The sequence below is a fragment of the Tachyglossus aculeatus genome, chromosome 17, assembly GCF_015852505.1.
Source record: "Tachyglossus aculeatus isolate mTacAcu1 chromosome 17, mTacAcu1.pri, whole genome shotgun sequence".
Lineage (NCBI taxonomy): Eukaryota > Metazoa > Chordata > Mammalia > Monotremata > Tachyglossidae > Tachyglossus > Tachyglossus aculeatus.
The window spans coordinates 38,907,132-38,914,970 of NC_052082.1; the positions used below are offsets into that span (position 1 = coordinate 38,907,132).

The 7,839-nt window shown below is 44.2% G+C and overlaps 1 non-coding gene across 1 annotated transcript; it reads right to left on the reverse strand.

Moving 5' to 3' along the window:
* Positions 1–3,521: 3,521 nt before the first annotated feature.
* Positions 3,522–3,659, reverse strand: LOC119939823. Its single transcript, XR_005454786.1, has one exon. It is a non-coding gene; the product is annotated as a small nucleolar RNA SNORA7 (small nucleolar RNA).
* Positions 3,660–7,839: the final 4,180 nt, after the last annotated feature.

A 7,839-nucleotide genomic window follows, 5' to 3' on the forward strand; every position in this document is an offset into this window, starting at 1 on the left:
CCCACCTCACTCCATTGTCTCCCTCTCCAGCGCCATTCTTTTTTTAATGGTATTTGTTAAGTGTATCCTATGTGCCATACACTGTATTAGCACTAAGGTAGATGTAAGCTAATCAGGTTGGATACATTCAGTGTCCCATATGGGCCTCACAGCCTTAATCTCCATTTTACAGATGGGGTAACTAAGGCACAGAGAAGTTAAGTGACTTGGCCAAAGTCACACAGCAAACGAGTGGCAGAGCCAGGATTAGAACCTAAGTCCATCCGACTCCTAAGCTTGTGCTCTGTTCACCAGACCACACAGCTTCTCATAGAATATGCTTCTTAGGGGCTTTTCTGCCCGTGTTCCAAATTTGTCCCCTTCTTACCTGGCCTCCCCATCCACCATGGTCCAGTATTTATCTTTAAGCTGGTTTAATTGTGGGATGGACAGTAGTGCTGAAGTGTGCAGTTTGCACCTCATGTAAACATCGTATTAAATTTAACGCCCTTCGGCATATCACTTCTGCTTCCCATGATCCCAGCCAGCCAGAAAGATATGTTCCATGTGAAGACACACCTGCAGGGGCCCCAGGCAAGACACTTTCTAAGAATGGAACACAAAGGAACTGTAATTGATAGATTAGGATAATTCGGTGGAAGACTCGATGTAACAATCGGCAGATATAGTATCAAAGGCTGCGGGAAAGACCTGTCGCTGCTGCTCACTGCACTCGGAAGGGAAGCCAGGGACAGCCCGACTCCGTCTGTCCCATTAAGGACCTGAACACCTAATGGGGTTGATCATCCTGCAATAGGAAACTCAGATTCTCAAACCCTCTGGGTTGAGGACTTAAATAGTGTCAGAGATGTCATCTCCCCTGGGTTGAGGTGATGAGAAGCAGAATCTGTTGCGCTTGATGTTTTCCTGTATTTTAATAAATGTTACTTTCTGTGATACTGAAAATCGTGGTTTATTCAGTCATAAAACAGTCACAAACCCCTTTGTCCCTAATTGCCTCTAGTGTGACTTAACAAGTGCCACACGATATGTGAGAGTGGCAAGAGGGGACTGGCATTGGCAGGTTCAGTACTTGGCTGGAAAAGGGCTGGGGAAAGGGTACTGATCTAGCCATGCTTACAGGTGGCTTTCAGTGGGGTGAGAGTGGAACAGGTCACAGCTTGCTCAAGTCACATGCCTGGGTTTGGCATCTGCGGTGGTGGAATGCCCTGTTCTTGTGGATTGGGATAGAGGTGGGCGTCAGCAGCACCGTGCATGTAAAAAGTCTAAATTCACTTCTGTGCAGCAATTAAGAGAAATGTTAGGGGCTGGGATTATGAATTCTGATGTTCATGCTCATTTTAAGATCACTGTGGGCAGGTGACATCTCTAACAGAGAAGTAGCATGGCCTAGTGGAAAGAGAACAGGCATTGTAGTCAGAGTACATGGGTTCTAATCCCAGCTCTGCCACATGTCTGCTGTGTGACCTTGGGCACTTCTCTGGGCTTCAGTTACCTCATCTGTAAAATGGGGATTAAGACTGTGAGCCCCATGTGGGACAGAAACTGTGTCCAACCTGATTACCTTATATCTACCTCAGTGCTTAGAACAGTGCTTGGCACATAGTAAGCACTTAACAAATACCACAGTTATTATTATTCTGTTATTAACATTATTATTATTATTACCAATTCTGATATATAAAATTCCCAAGTGCTTACAGTGCTCTGCTCACAGTAAGTACTCAATAAATACCATTGATTGACTGATTGATTTGGGGGGAATATGGGGTGTGGACAAGGCTCTGGACCCTAGCCCCTATGACTTCTGTATTAATCCAGTCATGCCCATGCTCCCAGAGCTACTGACATATAGTAACTAGAAAGTGATGTGTTGTGCAGCAGAGAGTGTCATTCAGAAACGTCAGTGCCAGTTCTTGTAACTCAAATCACCTAGTCTAGGACTGTCTCTACAACTGCATCATGCCAAGCATAGCAAACACATTCAAGTTATCTGGAGATTTAAAAATGTGTCATTCCCTCTTTAGTGTCAACTAGGTTGTGGATGAGTGCTCCTTTATTGTTAATCATTTTACATTTAACAAGTCTAAATTACTGCACTATCAACTTCATCATCATCACAGCACTAATTCAAAAGCTGTTGCTCAAGACAAAGCAGAAGGCCAAGCTCTGGGGAGATCAGACAATGGGATCCCTTAAAAAAGAAGACCTGCTGTGAACCATGATCTTGCTATGGATGATCCTTCTGGTAATTGCTGAGGAAAAGTATTGTCTCCCATTTTCAAGTGGGTCAGCGGGTATTCAAGCAAGACAGCCCTGACAGCCAAACAGGTCAGTGGTAACAGGGCTAATACTGGGTAATAGAGGTGTCAAAGGGCAGATGGGGCATAAATATAGGAATTTTGGGGTGTGCTGGCTCACTTTCTCATTCTACTGTTTGTTTGAGGAGTTACCTGGTCAATTATGCCCACAGCTTTCTAAAGGAATGAGCCATCTAGGTGATATATAAGCCTTAGGGACCTGCGCCTGTGACAACTGCCTGCTGAATGGGATTGCTTCTGGCTAGGGTGTCCTTCAGGGCTCCATTCTTATTTGTACCACCCTTCCCTACCTTTACCCACTAACCTGACAAAGGCTGCTGGAGTGGGTTTGATACCTCGATTTGGATCTTACTTTCACATACTTTAATTTAAGCATTTGATTTTGACTAATTCACTTACCTTCTCTGTGCTTCAATGTCCTCATCTATAAAAGAGGGATTACATACTTTTCCTCCCTCCTACTTAGATTGTGAGTCCCTTGTGGGGCAGGGACCGTGTCCAGCCTGATTAACATATATCTACCCCAGTACTTTTAACAATGCTTGGCACACAGTAAGCACTTAAACATAATTGTAATAATAACAACATTGGTCTCACATGGCTGAGGTGTTGTGAGTTCCAAGGCTTCCTGGAAGAGGTGCATTTAAGAAAGGCACTATTATTATTAATAATAATAATAATTTGTTGGGCACTTACTACATGCCAAGCACTGCCGAGCATTAGGGTAGAAACAAGATAATCAGGTCAGTTACAGTTTCTGTTTCCCATGGGGCTCACATTCTAAGTAAGAAGGAGAACAGTTATTGAAAGTCCATTTTACAGATGATGAAACTGACTCCCAGAAAATCTAGGTCCTCTGACTCCCAGGCCTGTGGTCTTTCTACTAGGTCCCACTGTTTCTGGAAGGAGCCATGGTTTGGTGGATTTGGTGGGGAACAGTGTTGCAGGGAGGGAGAACAGCCTGAGCTGTTCTTGTCTTGTATTTTTCTGTCAAGTCGTCTTTGACCCATAGCGATGCCATGGACACATCTCTCCCAGAATGCCCCACCTCCATCTGCAATCGTTCTGGTAGTTTATCCATAGAGTTTTTTGGGTAAAAATACAGCAGTGGTTTACCATTGCCTCCTTTGACGCTGTAAACTTGAATCTCTGCCCTTGACTTTCTCCCATGCTGCTCCTGCCCAGCACAGGTGAGTTTTGATTAGTAGCAGATTGCCTTCCACTCGCTAGCCACTGCCCAAGCTAGGAATGGAATAGGTGTGCCTCTGCTCGACTCTCACTCCCATAGCTGAGACTGGTAGAGTACTGGAAGCTCTCCAGTTGTGATCCTGAGAGGGAATGAGTTGTTCAGAGGTGGGAAAATCGAGATTGAGGTACAGTTAAAGTGTGAGTTCAGTAGGAATGAAGTGTGAAAGCTGTGGAATAATGAGTGAGTGGATCTGAGCTCCTTGTGGGCAGGGATCATATCTATCAACAATAGTACATTGTAATTTCCCAAACATTTAGTACAATGATCTGCTCACAGTAAGCCCTCAACAAATTGCTTCACTGATTGATGGAAAGCTTTGAAGTCTCTGGGAAGGGGTTTTTGCAGTTGTGGAGAATGATGGGAGATGTTTGAGCCATGAATACAGGAGACATTATAGAAGAAGAATTGCCAAGATATAGCAGGTGGCTAGAAATCCAACAACCTAATCCTAGTCCCAGCATTTACGTGCATGTGCATATTTATTTGTGTATTCAATTATTTACTCAGCTGTTTCATTTGGACACATTTGCACCTTGTATAGCCTTGTATCTTTTTCCTGCTTTGCTATGTAAAAATAATTTCTGTCTGTCTTCCTGATTAGATACTAAGCTGTTCTTGCTTCTGTTATACTCACCCAAGTACTTAGTGAATACTTTACACTCAGCAGCCTCCAGTAAGTACCACTGATTGGTTAATTGATTGGTGTGGTCTAGTGGAAAGTCCATGCATGAGCTTGGGAGTCATAAGACCTGCGTTCTAATCCTGAAATTTCCACTTGCTAGCTGTATGTCCTTGGGAAGTCACTTAACTCCTCTGATTGCTTCAGTTTCCTCATCTGAAAAATGGGTGTACAATACCTGTTCTCTCTCCTATATAAAAGAATACCCACTTGAGGTGAGAACTGTATCTGACCTACTATCTTGTACCTGCTCCAGTGCTTAGTACAGAGCTTGACACTTACTAAGTGCTAAACAAACACTATCTTTATTATTACTGTTATTATTACCAGCCAATGTTGTGTAATATTCACTCACTGTGGGCCAGGGTAAGAGCTGGGGGCTGGTGGCCCCAGGACAACCTTCCCAAAATTTATTGCATACTAAAAACTGTCTCTGATGCTGCTACTGCAGGAGTTGAAGCATTGACCGGAGTCAATGTAAAAGTAAATAATGTGATGTAATAATGTAAAGTAAATAATGGTGACAATAATAATCATAATAATAGTAACAATAATAATAATAATAATAGTGATATTTGTTTAACATTTACTATATGCCAAGCTCTGTTCTAAGAGCTGGGGTAGATACAAGGTAATTAGATCCTGCATGGGGCTCACAGCCCAAATAGGAGGAAGAGAAGGTACTGAATCCCCATTTTGCAGATGAGGGAACTGAAGCACAGAGAATTTAGTGGCCTGCCCAAGGTCACACAGCAGACAAGTACAGAGCCAGGATTAGAACCCAGGTCCTCTGACTCATAGGCCCACGCTCTTTCCACTAGACCATGGTCTGCAGAAACAGAGGCAAAAGCTGGGGCTTCAGACATGGTATGCCCCTGCATCTTCAGCACCACAGAACATATGTACATAACCATATACCCTGCCATTTTCCCTTTCTGTAATTTATTTCAATGTCTGTCTACCCCTTTAGATTGTAAGCTCTCAACTCTATTGTACTGCATTCTTCCAAGTGCTTAGTACAGTGCTGTGCCCACAGTAAGAGCACAATAAATACTACTGATCAAGGACCCGTAGAGCAGAAAGTTCCCTTTGGTGAGTGTGGACAGATGGATACCTCTTCTGGCTGCACACAAGTACACTGAGGTCTTCATTTCCACTTCACACTATGCATGGAGCTCTGATGTCACCACCCTGGCTACTGCATATTCCGAGAGTCCACAACTGTTTCTCTCCTTAGAAACAGCATGGCTTAGTAGAAGAGCACGGTCTTGGGAGTCAGAGACCATGGGTTCTAATCCTGGTTCTTCCACTTATCAGCTGTGTGACTTTGGGCAAGTCACTTAACTTCTCTATGCCTCAGTTACCTCATCTGTTAAATGGGGAATAAGACTGTGAGCCCTATGTGGGGCAACCTGATTACCTTGTATCTACCCCAGCACTTAAAACTGTGCTGACACATAATAAGCACTTAACAAATACCATCGTTATTATTATTATTATTACCTTTTCCTACAGTCCCATCTCTGCTCTCTTCCTCCCTCACAAGGTCCTAGCCACACCTTTCAAGTTACTCCTCTTTATTTTACACCCAACTTTTAAAATCCTCCCCTCTTCTCTCAGACTTAATCAGACCCTTCTCCATTGCTCCTTTGTCTCTGAGCTCCTGGTTGTAAGAATTGAGCAAAGAGGGAAAAATTGACTGGGCAACATAAATGGTTACGTAAGGTGCTGGCTCTAAAGTGTTTCCTATTAGGCTTGCTTCTCTTGGGATCAGCTTTGAAATGGAGGCCTACTTTCATGTCCTTGAAACTCACCAGCTACAACACAAAGGCTGTAACTCCTCACTGACCTGTCCCTTACCACTTTCTTTACCTGTTTCATGACATCACACACACCAATTTGTCACATACGCACATTTGTCAGCATTCCCTACTATGGGAGAAGAGCAGATAATTCTTATTTTATGAACTCTTCAAGGGTTAGGGTCTGTGTCTAATTCCCACCTGCATACTCTTTCCCAGGACTTAGCACAGTGCACTGCACACCGAAAGTGCTTAATAAATATTACTACTATTATTACTAACTTCCAAAGCCATGTTATTTCAATTAGACAATTCTGTCTCCCTGCTGGCAAAAGGGAGTCACTGAGAAACAGTACAGAATTCTGCATACCCTAAGCACTCACCAAATACTATTGATTGGCTGATTGGCTGATTGACTGAGAAAGCAAGGAGGTCTGAGGTTCAATACAATAGAAAATGTGGGAGTACAGAGAAAGTGTCACTATCCATTCTGCTATTCAGAACATAACAAACATCTCATTTATAATTAATAAATTCCAGTGAGTATGCTTGTTTCTGTTAATAAGCATGGACTTAAAATATGACTATTCACCATTTCACCCCCAAACTTCCTCCCTTGAAATATCAACAGTTTAACCCCCAAAAGAACCTATATGTCCATGGGTTGGAAACTGTGCTGACTACTAGAGAAAAGGATTGGAGAAGCAGCGTGGCTCAATGGAAAGAGCCCGGGCTTTGGAGTCAGAGGTCATGGGTTCAAATCCCGGCTCCGGCAATTGTCAGCTGTGTGACTTTGGGCAAGTCACTTAACTTCTCTGGGCCTCAGTTACCTCATCTGTAAAATGGGGATTAAGACTGTGAGCCCCCCGTGGGACAACCTGATCACCTTGTAACCTCCCCAGCGCTTAGAACAGTGCTTTTCACATAGTAAGCGCTTAATAAATGCCATCATTATTATTATTATTATTGGAGCAATGCCATCCCACACTGTGAGTTCCAACCACTGGTTCCGCTGACCTATGGAGTGGGTTTGGGAGGGCCACTAACCCCCCAGGTCCCGCTGTTACACCTTTCAATACCCCATGCTCCTCTCGGGTTTCACCCCAGAGGCAGGGCCCCCATTTCTGACTTCACTTCTTAGATTTGCTACCGTTCCCAGAGAGGTGTAGCACAGAGAACACCACAACAGCTCACTCCAAATCACTCCAACAGCTCACTTGTCACCTTTCCCATTCCTTCCTAGGAAGCTTCAGCCCCATAGCCTCTGGTCCAGGCACTGAGCATCGGTCACCTCATTTCTGGTCCCCGGCCCTACTGTCCATAGAGCACCTGTATTTTAGCCCTCACTTGAGACTGTTCTCCCAGCACTGACCTTGGCTTGAGACTGGCCTCTCTGGGTCTCAGCCTCTCCCAGCAGTTGGTGTGTAGAGTGCCTCAGGACCCCATCCTCTCAGCCTTTGGGCTGAGACTGCGGTGACCCTGTGCCAGTACAAAACATCAAAACAGACCACCTGCTCCCACAGCAGCTTCACTTCTAACCAGGGAATCAGACTGACCTCTAGTGTCCAGGGGACTGCAGAAGTAAAAGTTGTCCTACCTCCTTGGCATCCTTAGCTGGCAATCAGGTAACCCTAATCACTCCCCAGGACCCTGAGAGCTGTAAATAATATTTCCACATTTCCTTGCTCCCAGAACCCACCTCTTCTCCAACCCCATTTTGTCCTCCATTACCACTTCCCAGTGCAGTGCTGCTTTTTGAAATTTTTAAAACCTTGCTTCACTGGGGCA